General features: G+C 45.3%; 20 non-coding genes across 20 annotated transcripts; 10 read left to right on the top strand and 10 right to left on the bottom strand.

Annotated features, from left to right (window-relative positions):
* Positions 1–765: 765 nt before the first annotated feature.
* LOC146608962 (5S ribosomal RNA) lies at positions 766–884 on the bottom strand. The gene has a single exon (XR_014905221.1). It is a non-coding gene; the product is annotated as a 5S ribosomal RNA (ribosomal RNA).
* Positions 885–1,244: 360 nt separating this feature from the next.
* LOC146608961 (5S ribosomal RNA) lies at positions 1,245–1,363 on the top strand. Its single transcript, XR_014905260.1, has one exon. It is a non-coding gene; the product is annotated as a 5S ribosomal RNA (ribosomal RNA).
* An 846-nt stretch (positions 1,364–2,209) lies between these two features.
* Positions 2,210–2,328, bottom strand: LOC146608960 (5S ribosomal RNA). Its single transcript, XR_014905219.1, has one exon. It is a non-coding gene; the product is annotated as a 5S ribosomal RNA (ribosomal RNA).
* Positions 2,329–2,688: 360 nt separating this feature from the next.
* Positions 2,689–2,807, top strand: LOC146608959 (5S ribosomal RNA). The gene has a single exon (XR_014905259.1). It is a non-coding gene; the product is annotated as a 5S ribosomal RNA (ribosomal RNA).
* An 846-nt stretch (positions 2,808–3,653) lies between these two features.
* On the bottom strand, positions 3,654–3,772 carry LOC146608958 (5S ribosomal RNA). The gene has a single exon (XR_014905218.1). It is a non-coding gene; the product is annotated as a 5S ribosomal RNA (ribosomal RNA).
* Positions 3,773–4,132: 360 nt separating this feature from the next.
* LOC146608957 (5S ribosomal RNA) lies at positions 4,133–4,251 on the top strand. Its single transcript, XR_014905258.1, has one exon. It is a non-coding gene; the product is annotated as a 5S ribosomal RNA (ribosomal RNA).
* An 846-nt stretch (positions 4,252–5,097) lies between these two features.
* On the bottom strand, positions 5,098–5,216 carry LOC146608956 (5S ribosomal RNA). The gene has a single exon (XR_014905217.1). It is a non-coding gene; the product is annotated as a 5S ribosomal RNA (ribosomal RNA).
* Positions 5,217–5,576: 360 nt separating this feature from the next.
* Positions 5,577–5,695, top strand: LOC146608955 (5S ribosomal RNA). The gene has a single exon (XR_014905171.1). It is a non-coding gene; the product is annotated as a 5S ribosomal RNA (ribosomal RNA).
* Positions 5,696–6,541: 846 nt separating this feature from the next.
* LOC146608954 (5S ribosomal RNA) lies at positions 6,542–6,660 on the bottom strand. The gene has a single exon (XR_014905216.1). It is a non-coding gene; the product is annotated as a 5S ribosomal RNA (ribosomal RNA).
* Positions 6,661–7,020: 360 nt separating this feature from the next.
* Positions 7,021–7,139, top strand: LOC146608953 (5S ribosomal RNA). The gene has a single exon (XR_014905170.1). It is a non-coding gene; the product is annotated as a 5S ribosomal RNA (ribosomal RNA).
* Positions 7,140–7,985: 846 nt separating this feature from the next.
* On the bottom strand, positions 7,986–8,104 carry LOC146608952 (5S ribosomal RNA). Its single transcript, XR_014905215.1, has one exon. It is a non-coding gene; the product is annotated as a 5S ribosomal RNA (ribosomal RNA).
* A 360-nt stretch (positions 8,105–8,464) lies between these two features.
* Positions 8,465–8,583, top strand: LOC146608951 (5S ribosomal RNA). The gene has a single exon (XR_014905257.1). It is a non-coding gene; the product is annotated as a 5S ribosomal RNA (ribosomal RNA).
* An 846-nt stretch (positions 8,584–9,429) lies between these two features.
* On the bottom strand, positions 9,430–9,548 carry LOC146608950 (5S ribosomal RNA). The gene has a single exon (XR_014905214.1). It is a non-coding gene; the product is annotated as a 5S ribosomal RNA (ribosomal RNA).
* Positions 9,549–9,908: 360 nt separating this feature from the next.
* LOC146608949 (5S ribosomal RNA) lies at positions 9,909–10,027 on the top strand. Its single transcript, XR_014905169.1, has one exon. It is a non-coding gene; the product is annotated as a 5S ribosomal RNA (ribosomal RNA).
* An 846-nt stretch (positions 10,028–10,873) lies between these two features.
* On the bottom strand, positions 10,874–10,992 carry LOC146608948 (5S ribosomal RNA). The gene has a single exon (XR_014905213.1). It is a non-coding gene; the product is annotated as a 5S ribosomal RNA (ribosomal RNA).
* A 360-nt stretch (positions 10,993–11,352) lies between these two features.
* LOC146608947 (5S ribosomal RNA) lies at positions 11,353–11,471 on the top strand. The gene has a single exon (XR_014905168.1). It is a non-coding gene; the product is annotated as a 5S ribosomal RNA (ribosomal RNA).
* Positions 11,472–12,317: 846 nt separating this feature from the next.
* LOC146608946 (5S ribosomal RNA) lies at positions 12,318–12,436 on the bottom strand. Its single transcript, XR_014905212.1, has one exon. It is a non-coding gene; the product is annotated as a 5S ribosomal RNA (ribosomal RNA).
* A 360-nt stretch (positions 12,437–12,796) lies between these two features.
* LOC146608945 (5S ribosomal RNA) lies at positions 12,797–12,915 on the top strand. Its single transcript, XR_014905256.1, has one exon. It is a non-coding gene; the product is annotated as a 5S ribosomal RNA (ribosomal RNA).
* An 846-nt stretch (positions 12,916–13,761) lies between these two features.
* Positions 13,762–13,880, bottom strand: LOC146608944 (5S ribosomal RNA). The gene has a single exon (XR_014905211.1). It is a non-coding gene; the product is annotated as a 5S ribosomal RNA (ribosomal RNA).
* A 360-nt stretch (positions 13,881–14,240) lies between these two features.
* LOC146608943 (5S ribosomal RNA) lies at positions 14,241–14,359 on the top strand. The gene has a single exon (XR_014905167.1). It is a non-coding gene; the product is annotated as a 5S ribosomal RNA (ribosomal RNA).
* Positions 14,360–14,869: the final 510 nt, after the last annotated feature.

Genomic DNA, 14,869 nt, shown 5'->3' with positions numbered 1-14,869 from the left:
CTCCTCATTGCATTTCGCTTTTGTGCAAAACAAAAAAACAACAACAACCAAATATTTAGGAAATACACAAACTTATTTATTCTGTAAATGTACAAAATCTCTGTGGCTAGTCCGTCTGGCCTCAGTCGAGAGGAACTTGTTAACCTTGTAGTTTGCAGCGGGCGCAGTGTCAACCTGACACCCATGTGCAACCAGTTTGAACTCTTATTGGCTGCCGACTGCGGTCCCGAAGAGTACTGAATAAATGCGCATCAGTGTGCTACCCTGAGCAGGGAACACGATAGCATGGAGTTTCTAACACGGAGCAAGGTGAAGGTGACGCTACTATGCAGGACCGCCCCTGCTCAGCTTCAGAGATCAGATGAGAACAGGCTGGTATGGCCATAAGTGAGAGGCTTCCTCGACAACGGGGGTCATGTACATACTGTAACCCATTTATTGGGATTTAAAAAACAATTTAGAGTGAAGGATATTGATTAGTTTCTACTTTTTTTAATAGCTGCACATGACAACACAGTTATAATGCATACTTAATGCTGCAATATTCACGTCATAAACAATTGTGAGTCTTTGCACAAAAACATCTACAGGTGCTCTGTGCATGTACAGTGATATTGATGTAACGCTTGAAGAATTTGACATTACTACATGAGCGGAAGAGCTCTTTGCGCAACACTCACTAACCATCCTATTGGAAAATGAGCTTAAAGAGTGCCTCACATCCGTTTCAACATTTAAACTGTCATTTGTGTGTTGAAGTGCAAAAGCTTACGGCACCTGGTATTCCCAGGGGGTCTCCCATCCAAGTACTGACCAGGCCCGACCCAGCTTGGCTTCCGAGATCAGACGAGATCGGGCGTGTTCAGGGTGGCGTGGCCGTAAGCGAGGGACTGCTTCACAAACAGCCTCTTTATACATGCTGTGATGACACAGTCATGCTTACGTTTTTTTAATGTCCTGTATATAAGTTGAATTGTCCAAAGCACAAAAATGTTGCACTTCCAAATGGTCCTAACACACTGTGTGCTCTGTGTCACTTTAACACTGTGCTGTGAGAAACGAACATGTGTTATTATGGTGACGTTACCGCGGGAAAAGCATTTTTGCAGCTCAGCGTTGAAGCTGCAGTTCGCAAAAAAGGTTTGCATGTTTTCCCTGTAACATGTGAAGCTTAGCACAATACTATATTTTAAAGTGCGTGACATTTGCCAAGTATAAAAGGTCTTTTATAGCGGGCTTCTCTCGCTTACGGCCATACCACCCTGAACACGCCCGATCTCGTCTGATCTCGGAAGCTAAGCAGGGTCGGGCCTGGTCAGTACTTGGATGGGAGACCGCCTGGGAATACCAGGTGCTGTAAGCTTTTGCACTTCCACACACAAACTGCAGAGGGCGCCGCTGCTCACTCAGTGGAGGCAGCTTCAGGAAAAGCTTCATGACAACGCTCCTCATTGCATTTCGCTTTTGTGCAAAACAAAAAAACAACAACAACCAAATATTTAGGAAATACACAAACTTATTTATTCTGTAAATGTACAAAATCTCTGTGGCTAGTCCGTCTGGCCTCAGTCGAGAGGAACTTGTTAACCTTGTAGTTTGCAGCGGGCGCAGTGTCAGCCTGACACCCATGTGCAACCAGTTTGAACTCTTATTGGCTGCCGACTGCGGTCCCGAAGAGTACTGAATAAATGCGCATCAGTGTGCTACCCTGAGCAGGGAACACGATAGCATGGAGTTTCTAACACGGAGCAAGGTGAAGGTGACGCTACTATGCAGGACCGCCCCTGCTTAGCTTCAGAGATCAGATGAGAACAGGCTGGTATGGCCATAAGTGAGAGGCTTCCTCGACAACGGGGTTCATGTAGATACTGTAACCCATTTATTGGGATTTAAAAAACAATTTAGAGTGAAGGATATTGATTAGTTTCTACTTTTTTTAATAGCTGCACATGACAACACAGTTATAATGCATACTTAATGCTGCAATATTCACGTCATAAACAATTGTGAGTCTTTGCACAAAAACATCTACAGGTGCTCTGTGCATGTACAGTGATATTGATGTAACGCTTGAAGAATTTGACATTACTACATGAGCGGAAGAGCTCTTTGCGCAACACTCACTAACCATCCTATTGGAAAATGAGCTTAAAGAGTGCCTCACATCCGTTTCAACATTTAAACTGTCATTTGTGTGTTGAAGTGCAAAAGCTTACGGCACCTGGTATTCCCAGGGGGTCTCCCATCCAAGTACTGACCAGGCCCGACCCAGCTTGGCTTCCGAGATCAGACGAGATCGGGCGTGTTCAGGGTGGCGTGGCCGTAAGCGAGGGACTGCTTCACAAACAGCCTCTTTATACATGCTGTGATGACACAGTCATGCTTACGTTTTTTTAATGTCCTGTATATAAGTTGAATTGTCCAAAGCACAAAAATGTTGCACTTCCAAATGGTCCTAACACACTGTGTGCTCTGTGTCACTTTAACACTGTGCTGTGAGAAACGAAAATGTGTTATTATGGTGACGTTACCGCGGGAAAAGCATTTTTGCAGCTCAGCGTTGAAGCTGCAGTTCGCAAAAAAGGTTTGCATGTTTTCCCTGTAACATGTGAAGCTTAGCACAATACTATATTTTAAAGTGCGTGACATTTGCCAAGTATAAAAGGTCTTTTATAGCGGGCTTCTCTCGCTTACGGCCATACCACCCTGAACACGCCCGATCTCGTCTGATCTCGGAAGCTAAGCAGGGTCGGGCCTGGTCAGTACTTGGATGGGAGACCGCCTGGGAATACCAGGTGCTGTAAGCTTTTGCACTTCCACACACAAACTGCAGAGGGCGCCGCTGCTCACTCAGTGGAGGCAGCTTCAGGAAAAGCTTCATGACAACGCTCCTCATTGCATTTCGCTTTTGTGCAAAACAAAAAAACAACAACAACCAAATATTTAGGAAATACACAAACTTATTTATTCTGTAAATGTACAAAATCTCTGTGGCTAGTCCGTCTGGCCTCAGTCGAGAGGAACTTGTTAACCTTGTAGTTTGCAGCGGGCGCAGTGTCAGCCTGACACCCATGTGCAACCAGTTTGAACTCTTATTGGCTGCCGACTGCGGTCCCGAAGAGTACTGAATAAATGCGCATCAGTGTGCTACCCTGAGCAGGGAACACGATATCATGGAGTTTCTAACACGGAGCAAGGTGAAGGTGACGCTACTATGCAGGACCGCCCCTGCTTAGCTTCAGAGATCAGATGAGAACAGGCTGGTATGGCCATAAGTGAGAGGCTTCCTCGACAACGGGGGTCATGTACATACTGTAACCCATTTATTGGGATTTAAAAAACAATTTAGAGTGAAGGATATTGATTAGTTTCTACTTTTTTTAATAGCTGCACATGACAACACAGTTATAATGCATACTTAATGCTGCAATATTCACGTCATAAACAATTGTGAGTCTTTGCACAAAAACATCTACAGTTGCTCTGTGCATGTACAGTGATATTGATGTAACGCTTGAAGAATTTGACATTACTACATGAGCGGAAGAGCTCTTTGCGCAACACTCACTAACCATCCTATTGGAAAATGAGCTTAAAGAGTGCCTCACATCCGTTTCAACATTTAAACTGTCATTTGTGTGTTGAAGTGCAAAAGCTTACGGCACCTGGTATTCCCAGGGGGTCTCCCATCCAAGTACTGACCAGGCCCGACCCAGCTTGGCTTCCGAGATCAGACGAGATCGGGCGTGTTCAGGGTGGCGTGGCCGTAAGCGAGGGACTGCTTCACAAACAGCCTCTTTATACATGCTGTGATGACACAGTCATGCTTACGTTTTTTTAATGTCCTGTATATAAGTTGAATTGTCCAAAGCACAAAAATGTTGCACTTCCAAATGGTCCTAACACACTGTGTGCTCTGTGTCACTTTAACACTGTGCTGTGAGAAACGAACATGTGTTATTATGGTGACGTTACCGCGGGAAAAGCATTTTTGCAGCTCAGCGTTGAAGCTGCAGTTCGCAAAAAAGGTTTGCATGTTTTCCCTGTAACATGTGAAGCTTAGCACAATACTATATTTTAAAGTGCGTGACATTTGCCAAGTATAAAAGGTCTTTTATAGCGGGCTTCTCTCGCTTACGGCCATACCACCCTGAACACGCCCGATCTCGTCTGATCTCGGAAGCTAAGCAGGGTCGGGCCTGGTCAGTACTTGGATGGGAGACCGCCTGGGAATACCAGGTGCTGTAAGCTTTTGCACTTCCACACACAAACTGCAGAGGGCGCCGCTGCTCACTCAGTGGAGGCAGCTTCAGGAAAAGCTTCATGACAACGCTCCTCATTGCATTTCGCTTTTGTGCAAAACAAAAAAACAACAACAACCAAATATTTAGGAAATACACAAACTTATTTATTCTGTAAATGTACAAAATCTCTGTGGCTAGTCCGTCTGGCCTCAGTCGAGAGGAACTTGTTAACCTTGTAGTTTGCAGCGGGCGCAGTGTCAGCCTGACACCCATGTGCAACCAGTTTGAACTCTTATTGGCTGCCGACTGCGGTCCCGAAGAGTACTGAATAAATGCGCATCAGTGTGCTACCCTGAGCAGGGAACACGATAGCATGGAGTTTCTAACACGGAGCAAGGTGAAGGTGACGCTACTATGCAGGACCGCCCCTGCTTAGCTTCAGAGATCAGATGAGAACAGGCTGGTATGGCCATAAGTGAGAGGCTTCCTCGACAACGGGGTTCATGTAGATACTGTAACCCATTTATTGGGATTTAAAAAACAATTTAGAGTGAAGGATATTGATTAGTTTCTACTTTTTTTAATAGCTGCACATGACAACACAGTTATAATGCATACTTAATGCTGCAATATTCACGTCATAAACAATTGTGAGTCTTTGCACAAAAACATCTACAGGTGCTCTGTGCATGTACAGTGATATTGATGTAACGCTTGAAGAATTTGACATTACTACATGAGCGGAAGAGCTCTTTGCGCAACACTCACTAACCATCCTATTGGAAAATGAGCTTAAAGAGTGCCTCACATCCGTTTCAACATTTAAACTGTCATTTGTGTGTTGAAGTGCAAAAGCTTACGGCACCTGGTATTCCCAGGGGGTCTCCCATCCAAGTACTGACCAGGCCCGACCCAGCTTGGCTTCCGAGATCAGACGAGATCGGGCGTGTTCAGGGTGGCGTGGCCGTAAGCGAGGGACTGCTTCACAAACAGCCTCTTTATACATGCTGTGATGACACAGTCATGCTTACGTTTTTTTAATGTCCTGTATATAAGTTGAATTGTCCAAAGCACAAAAATGTTGCACTTCCAAATGGTCCTAACACACTGTGTGCTCTGTGTCACTTTAACACTGTGCTGTGAGAAACGAACATGTGTTATTATGGTGACGTTACCGCGGGAAAAGCATTTTTGCAGCTCAGCGTTGAAGCTGCAGTTCGCAAAAAAGGTTTGCATGTTTTCCCTGTAACATGTGAAGCTTAGCACAATACTATATTTTAAAGTGCGTGACATTTGCCAAGTATAAAAGGTCTTTTATAGCGGGCTTCTCTCGCTTACGGCCATACCACCCTGAACACGCCCGATCTCGTCTGATCTCGGAAGCTAAGCAGGGTCGGCCCTGGTCAGTACTTGGATGGGAGACCGCCTGGGAATACCAGGTGCTGTAAGCTTTTGCACTTCCACACACAAACTGCAGAGGGCGCCGCTGCTCACTCAGTGGAGGCAGCTTCAGGAAAAGCTTCATGACAACGCTCCTCATTGCATTTCGCTTTTGTGCAAAACAAAAAAACAACAACAACCAAATATTTAGGAAATACACAAACTTATTTATTCTGTAAATGTACAAAATCTCTGTGGCTAGTCCGTCTGGCCTCAGTCGAGAGGAACTTGTTAACCTTGTAGTTTGCAGCGGGCGCAGTGTCAGCCTGACACCCATGTGCAACCAGTTTGAACTCTTATTGGCTGCCGACTGCGGTCCCGAAGAGTACTGAATAAATGCGCATCAGTGTGCTACCCTGAGCAGGGAACACGATATCATGGAGTTTCTAACACGGAGCAAGGTGAAGGTGACGCTACTATGCAGGACCGCCCCTGCTTAGCTTCAGAGATCAGATGAGAACAGGCTGGTATGGCCATAAGTGAGAGGCTTCCTCGACAACGGGGGTCATGTACATACTGTAACCCATTTATTGGGATTTAAAAAACAATTTAGAGTGAAGGATATTGATTAGTTTCTACTTTTTTTAATAGCTGCACATGACAACACAGTTATAATGCATACTTAATGCTGCAATATTCACGTCATAAACAATTGTGAGTCTTTGCACAAAAACATCTACAGTTGCTCTGTGCATGTACAGTGATATTGATGTAACGCTTGAAGAATTTGACATTACTACATGAGCGGAAGAGCTCTTTGCGCAACACTCACTAACCATCCTATTGGAAAATGAGCTTAAAGAGTGCCTCACATCCGTTTCAACATTTAAACTGTCATTTGTGTGTTGAAGTGCAAAAGCTTACGGCACCTGGTATTCCCAGGGGGTCTCCCATCCAAGTACTGACCAGGCCCGACCCAGCTTGGCTTCCGAGATCAGACGAGATCGGGCGTGTTCAGGGTGGCGTGGCCGTAAGCGAGGGACTGCTTCACAAACAGCCTCTTTATACATGCTGTGATGACACAGTCATGCTTACGTTTTTTTAATGTCCTGTATATAAGTTGAATTGTCCAAAGCACAAAAATGTTGCACTTCCAAATGGTCCTAACACACTGTGTGCTCTGTGTCACTTTAACACTGTGCTGTGAGAAACGAACATGTGTTATTATGGTGACGTTACCGCGGGAAAAGCATTTTTGCAGCTCAGCGTTGAAGCTGCAGTTCGCAAAAAAGGTTTGCATGTTTTCCCTGTAACATGTGAAGCTTAGCACAATACTATATTTTAAAGTGCGTGACATTTGCCAAGTATAAAAGGTCTTTTATAGCGGGCTTCTCTCGCTTACGGCCATACCACCCTGAACACGCCCGATCTCGTCTGATCTCGGAAGCTAAGCAGGGTCGGCCCTGGTCAGTACTTGGATGGGAGACCGCCTGGGAATACCAGGTGCTGTAAGCTTTTGCACTTCCACACACAAACTGCAGAGGGCGCCGCTGCTCACTCAGTGGAGGCAGCTTCAGGAAAAGCTTCATGACAACGCTCCTCATTGCATTTCGCTTTTGTGCAAAACAAAAAAACAACAACAACCAAATATTTAGGAAATACACAAACTTATTTATTCTGTAAATGTACAAAATCTCTGTGGCTAGTCCGTCTGGCCTCAGTCGAGAGGAACTTGTTAACCTTGTAGTTTGCAGCGGGCGCAGTGTCAGCCTGACACCCATGTGCAACCAGTTTGAACTCTTATTGGCTGCCGACTGCGGTCCCGAAGAGTACTGAATAAATGCGCATCAGTGTGCTACCCTGAGCAGGGAACACGATATCATGGAGTTTCTAACACGGAGCAAGGTGAAGGTGACGCTACTATGCAGGACCGCCCCTGCTTAGCTTCAGAGATCAGATGAGAACAGGCTGGTATGGCCATAAGTGAGAGGCTTCCTCGACAACGGGGGTCATGTACATACTGTAACCCATTTATTGGGATTTAAAAAACAATTTAGAGTGAAGGATATTGATTAGTTTCTACTTTTTTTAATAGCTGCACATGACAACACAGTTATAATGCATACTTAATGCTGCAATATTCACGTCATAAACAATTGTGAGTCTTTGCACAAAAACATCTACAGTTGCTCTGTGCATGTACAGTGATATTGATGTAACGCTTGAAGAATTTGACATTACTACATGAGCGGAAGAGCTCTTTGCGCAACACTCACTAACCATCCTATTGGAAAATGAGCTTAAAGAGTGCCTCACATCCGTTTCAACATTTAAACTGTCATTTGTGTGTTGAAGTGCAAAAGCTTACGGCACCTGGTATTCCCAGGGGGTCTCCCATCCAAGTACTGACCAGGCCCGACCCAGCTTGGCTTCCGAGATCAGACGAGATCGGGCGTGTTCAGGGTGGCGTGGCCGTAAGCGAGGGACTGCTTCACAAACAGCCTCTTTATACATGCTGTGATGACACAGTCATGCTTACGTTTTTTTAATGTCCTGTATATAAGTTGAATTGTCCAAAGCACAAAAATGTTGCACTTCCAAATGGTCCTAACACACTGTGTGCTCTGTGTCACTTTAACACTGTGCTGTGAGAAACGAACATGTGTTATTATGGTGACGTTACCGCGGGAAAAGCATTTTTGCAGCTCAGCGTTGAAGCTGCAGTTCGCAAAAAAGGTTTGCATGTTTTCCCTGTAACATGTGAAGCTTAGCACAATACTATATTTTAAAGTGCGTGACATTTGCCAAGTATAAAAGGTCTTTTATAGCGGGCTTCTCTCGCTTACGGCCATACCACCCTGAACACGCCCGATCTCGTCTGATCTCGGAAGCTAAGCAGGGTCGGGCCTGGTCAGTACTTGGATGGGAGACCGCCTGGGAATACCAGGTGCTGTAAGCTTTTGCACTTCCACACACAAACTGCAGAGGGCGCCGCTGCTCACTCAGTGGAGGCAGCTTCAGGAAAAGCTTCATGACAACGCTCCTCATTGCATTTCGCTTTTGTGCAAAACAAAAAAACAACAACAACCAAATATTTAGGAAATACACAAACTTATTTATTCTGTAAATGTACAAAATCTCTGTGGCTAGTCCGTCTGGCCTCAGTCGAGAGGAACTTGTTAACCTTGTAGTTTGCAGCGGGCGCAGTGTCAGCCTGACACCCATGTGCAACCAGTTTGAACTCTTATTGGCTGCCGACTGCGGTCCCGAAGAGTACTGAATAAATGCGCATCAGTGTGCTACCCTGAGCAGGGAACACGATAGCATGGAGTTTCTAACACGGAGCAAGGTGAAGGTGACGCTACTATGCAGGACCGCCCCTGCTTAGCTTCAGAGATCAGATGAGAACAGGCTGGTATGGCCATAAGTGAGAGGCTTCCTCGACAACGGGGTTCATGTAGATACTGTAACCCATTTATTGGGATTTAAAAAACAATTTAGAGTGAAGGATATTGATTAGTTTCTACTTTTTTTAATAGCTGCACATGACAACACAGTTATAATGCATACTTAATGCTGCAATATTCACGTCATAAACAATTGTGAGTCTTTGCACAAAAACATCTACAGGTGCTCTGTGCATGTACAGTGATATTGATGTAACGCTTGAAGAATTTGACATTACTAGATGAGCGGAAGAGCTCTTTGCGCAACACTCACTAACCATCCTATTGGAAAATGAGCTTAAAGAGTGCCTCACATCCGTTTCAACATTTAAACTGTCATTTGTGTGTTGAAGTGCAAAAGCTTACGGCACCTGGTATTCCCAGGGGGTCTCCCATCCAAGTACTGACCAGGCCCGACCCAGCTTGGCTTCCGAGATCAGACGAGATCGGGCGTGTTCAGGGTGGCGTGGCCGTAAGCGAGGGACTGCTTCACAAACAGCCTCTTTATACATGCTGTGATGACACAGTCATGCTTACGTTTTTTTAATGTCCTGTATATAAGTTGAATTGTCCAAAGCACAAAAATGTTGCACTTCCAAATGGTCCTAACACACTGTGTGCTCTGTGTCACTTTAACACTGTGCTGTGAGAAACGAACATGTGTTATTATGGTGACGTTACCGCGGGAAAAGCATTTTTGCAGCTCAGCGTTGAAGCTGCAGTTCGCAAAAAAGGTTTGCATGTTTTCCCTGTAACATGTGAAGCTTAGCACAATACTATATTTTAAAGTGCGTGACATTTGCCAAGTATAAAAGGTCTTTTATAGCGGGCTTCTCTCGCTTACGGCCATACCACCCTGAACACGCCCGATCTCGTCTGATCTCGGAAGCTAAGCAGGGTCGGCCCTGGTCAGTACTTGGATGGGAGACCGCCTGGGAATACCAGGTGCTGTAAGCTTTTGCACTTCCACACACAAACTGCAGAGGGCGCCGCTGCTCACTCAGTGGAGGCAGCTTCAGGAAAAGCTTCATGACAACGCTCCTCATTGCATTTCGCTTTTGTGCAAAACAAAAAAACAACAACAACCAAATATTTAGGAAATACACAAACTTATTTATTCTGTAAATGTACAAAATCTCTGTGGCTAGTCCGTCTGGCCTCAGTCGAGAGGAACTTGTTAACCTTGTAGTTTGCAGCGGGCGCAGTGTCAGCCTGACACCCATGTGCAACCAGTTTGAACTCTTATTGGCTGCCGACTGCGGTCCCGAAGAGTACTGAATAAATGCGCATCAGTGTGCTACCCTGAGCAGGGAACACGATAGCATGGAGTTTCTAACACGGAGCAAGGTGAAGGTGACGCTACTATGCAGGACCGCCCCTGCTTAGCTTCAGAGATCAGATGAGAACAGGCTGGTATGGCCATAAGTGAGAGGCTTCCTCGACAACGGGGTTCATGTACATACTGTAACCCATTTATTGGGATTTAAAAAACAATTTAGAGTGAAGGATATTGATTAGTTTCTACTTTTTTTAATAGCTGCACATGACAACACAGTTATAATGCATACTTAATGCTGCAATATTCACGTCATAAACAATTGTGAGTCTTTGCACAAAAACATCTACAGGTGCTCTGTGCATGTACAGTGATATTGATGTAACGCTTGAAGAATTTGACATTACTACATGAGCGGAAGAGCTCTTTGCGCAACACTCACTAACCATCCTATTGGAAAATGAGCTTAAAGAGTGCCTCACATCCGTTTCAACATTTAAACTGTCATTTGTGTGTTGAAGTGCAAAAGCTTACGGCACCTGGTATTCCCAGGGGGTCTCCCATCCAAGTACTGACCAGGCCCGACCCAGCTTGGCTTCCGAGATCAGACGAGATCGGGCGTGTTCAGGGTGGCGTGGCCGTAAGCGAGGGACTGCTTCACAAACAGCCTCTTTATACATGCTGTGATGACACAGTCATGCTTACGTTTTTTTAATGTCCTGTATATAAGTTGAATTGTCCAAAGCACAAAAATGTTGCACTTCCAAATGGTCCTAACACACTGTGTGCTCTGTGTCACTTTAACACTGTGCTGTGAGAAACGAACATGTGTTATTATGGTGACGTTACCGCGGGAAAAGCATTTTTGCAGCTCAGCGTTGAAGCTGCAGTTCGCAAAAAAGGTTTGCATGTTTTCCCTGTAACATGTGAAGCTTAGCACAATACTATATTTTAAAGTGCGTGACATTTGCCAAGTATAAAAGGTCTTTTATAGCGGGCTTCTCTCGCTTACGGCCATACCACCCTGAACACGCCCGATCTCGTCTGATCTCGGAAGCTAAGCAGGGTCGGCCCTGGTCAGTACTTGGATGGGAGACCGCCTGGGAATACCAGGTGCTGTAAGCTTTTGCACTTCCACACACAAACTGCAGAGGGCGCCGCTGCTCACTCAGTGGAGGCAGCTTCAGGAAAAGCTTCATGACAACGCTCCTCATTGCATTTCGCTTTTGTGCAAAACAAAAAAACAACAACAACCAAATATTTAGGAAATACACAAACTTATTTATTCTGTAAATGTACAAAATCTCTGTGGCTAGTCCGTCTGGCCTCAGTCGAGAGGAACTTGTTAACCTTGTAGTTTGCAGCGGGCGCAGTGTCAACCTGACACCCATGTGCAACCAGTTTGAACTCTTATTGGCTGCCGACTGCGGTCCCGAAGAGTACTGAATAAATGCGCATCAGTGTGCTACCCTGAGCAGGGAACACGATATCATGGAGTTTCTAACACGGAGCAAGGTGAAGGTGACGCTACTATGCAGGACCGCCCCTGCTCAGCTTCAGAGATCAGATGAGAACAGGCTGGTATGGCCATAAGTGTGAGGCTTCCTCGACAACGGGGTTCATGTACATACTGTAACCCATTTATTGGGATTTAAAAAACAATTTAGAGTGAAGGATATTGATTAGTTTCTACTTTTTTTAATAGCTGCACATGACAACACAGTTATAATGCATACTTAATGCTGCAATATTCACGTCATAAACAATTGTGAGTCTTTGCACAAAAACATCTACAGTTGCTCTGTGCATGTACAGTGATATTGATGTAACGCTTGAAGAATTTGACATTACTACATGAGCGGAAGAGCTCTTTGCGCAACACTCACTAACCATCCTATTGGAAAATGAGCTTAAAGAGTGCCTCACATCCGTTTCAACATTTAAACTGTCATTTGTGTGTTGAAGTGCAAAAGCTTACGGCACCTGGTATTCCCAGGGGGTCTCCCATCCAAGTACTGACCAGGCCCGACCCAGCTTGGCTTCCGAGATCAGACGAGATCGGGCGTGTTCAGGGTGGCGTGGCCGTAAGCGAGGGACTGCTTCACAAACAGCCTCTTTATACATGCTGTGATGACACAGTCATGCTTACGTTTTTTTAATGTCCTGTATATAAGTTGAATTGTCCAAAGCACAAAAATGTTGCACTTCCAAATGGTCCTAACACACTGTGTGCTCTGTGTCACTTTAACACTGTGCTGTGAGAAACGAACATGTGTTATTATGGTGACGTTACCGCGGGAAAAGCATTTTTGCAGCTCAGCGTTGAAGCTGCAGTTCGCAAAAAAGGTTTGCATGTTTTCCCTGTAACATGTGAAGCTTAGCACAATACTATATTTTAAAGTGCGTGACATTTGCCAAGTATAAAAGGTCTTTTATAGCGGGCTTCTCTCGCTTACGGCCATACCACCCTGAACACGCCCGATCTCGTCTGATCTCGGAAGCTAAGCAGGGTCGGGCCTGGTCAGTACTTGGATGGGAGACCGCCTGGGAATACCAGGTGCTGTAAGCTTTTGCACTTCCACACACAAACTGCAGAGGGCGCCGCTGCTCACTCAGTGGAGGCAGCTTCAGGAAAAGCTTCATGACAACGCTCCTCATTGCATTTCGCTTTTGTGCAAAACAAAAAAACAACAACAACCAAATATTTAGGAAATACACAAACTTATTTATTCTGTAAATGTACAAAATCTCTGTGGCTAGTCCGTCTGGCCTCAGTCGAGAGGAACTTGTTAACCTTGTAGTTTGCAGCGGGCGCAGTGTCAGCCTGACACCCATGTGCAACCAGTTTGAACTCTTATTGGCTGCCGACTGCGGTCCCGAAGAGTACTGAATAAATGCGCATCAGTGTGCTACCCTGAGCAGGGAACACGATATCATGGAGTTTCTAACACGGAGCAAGGTGAAGGTGACGCTACTATGCAGGACCGCCCCTGCTTAGCTTCAGAGATCAGATGAGAACAGGCTGGTATGGCCATAAGTGAGAGGCTTCCTCGACAACGGGGGTCATGTACATACTGTAACCCATTTATTGGGATTTAAAAAACAATTTAGAGTGAAGGATATTGATTAGTTTCTACTTTTTTTAATAGCTGCACATGACAACACAGTTATAATGCATACTTAATGCTGCAATATTCACGTCATAAACAATTGTGAGTCTTTGCACAAAAACATCTACAGTTGCTCTGTGCATGTACAGTGATATTGATGTAACGCTTGAAGAATTTGACATTACTAGATGAGCGGAAGAGCTCTTTGCGCAACACTCACTAACCATCCTATTGGAAAATGAGCTTAAAGAGTGCCTCACATCCGTTTCAACATTTAAACTGTCATTTGTGTGTTGAAGTGCAAAAGCTTACGGCACCTGGTATTCCCAGGGGGTCTCCCATCCAAGTACTGACCAGGCCCGACCCAGCTTGGCTTCCGAGATCAGACGAGATCGGGCGTGTTCAGGGTGGCGTGGCCGTAAGCGAGGGACTGCTTCACAAACAGCCTCTTTATACATGCTGTGATGACACAGTCATGCTTACGTTTTTTTAATGTCCTGTATATAAGTTGAATTGTCCAAAGCACAAAAATGTTGCACTTCCAAATGGTCCTAACACACTGTGTGCTCTGTGTCACTTTAACACTGTGCTGTGAGAAACGAACATGTGTTATTATGGTGACGTTACCGCGGGAAAAGCATTTTTGCAGCTCAGCGTTGAAGCTGCAGTTCGCAAAAAAGGTTTGCATGTTTTCCCTGTAACATGTGAAGCTTAGCACAATACTATATTTTAAAGTGCGTGACATTTGCCAAGTATAAAAGGTCTTTTATAGCGGGCTTCTCTCGCTTACGGCCATACCACCCTGAACACGCCCGATCTCGTCTGATCTCGGAAGCTAAGCAGGGTCGGCCCTGGTCAGTACTTGGATGGGAGACCGCCTGGGAATACCAGGTGCTGTAAGCTTTTGCACTTCCACACACAAACTGCAGAGGGCGCCGCTGCTCACTCAGTGGAGGCAGCTTCAGGAAAAGCTTCATGACAACGCTCCTCATTGCATTTCGCTTTTGTGCAAAACAAAAAAACAACAACAACCAAATATTTAGGAAATACACAAACTTATTTATTCTGTAAATGTACAAAATCTCTGTGGCTAGTCCGTCTGGCCTCAGTCGAGAGGAACTTGTTAACCTTGTAGTTTGCAGCGGGCGCAGTGTCAGCCTGACACCCATGTGCAACCAGTTTGAACTCTTATTGGCTGCCGACTGCGGTCCCGAAGAGTACTGAATAAATGCGCATCAGTGTGCTACCCTGAGCAGGGAACACGATAGCATGGAGTTTCTAACACGGAGCAAGGTGAAGGTGACGCTACTATGCAGGACCGCCCCTGCTTAGCTTCAGAGATCAGATGAGAACAGGCTGGTATGGCCATAAGTGAGAGGCTTCCTCGACAACGGGGTTCATGTAGATACTGTA

The sequence above is a fragment of the Diplotaxodon limnothrissa genome, linkage group LG23, assembly GCF_057381915.1.
Source record: "Diplotaxodon limnothrissa isolate DT_005_m linkage group LG23, D_limnothrissa_male_GT1.1, whole genome shotgun sequence".
Lineage (NCBI taxonomy): Eukaryota > Metazoa > Chordata > Actinopteri > Cichliformes > Cichlidae > Diplotaxodon > Diplotaxodon limnothrissa.
Note: the sequence above shows the minus strand (reverse complement) of the source record. Positions and strands in the feature narration are given on the sequence as shown.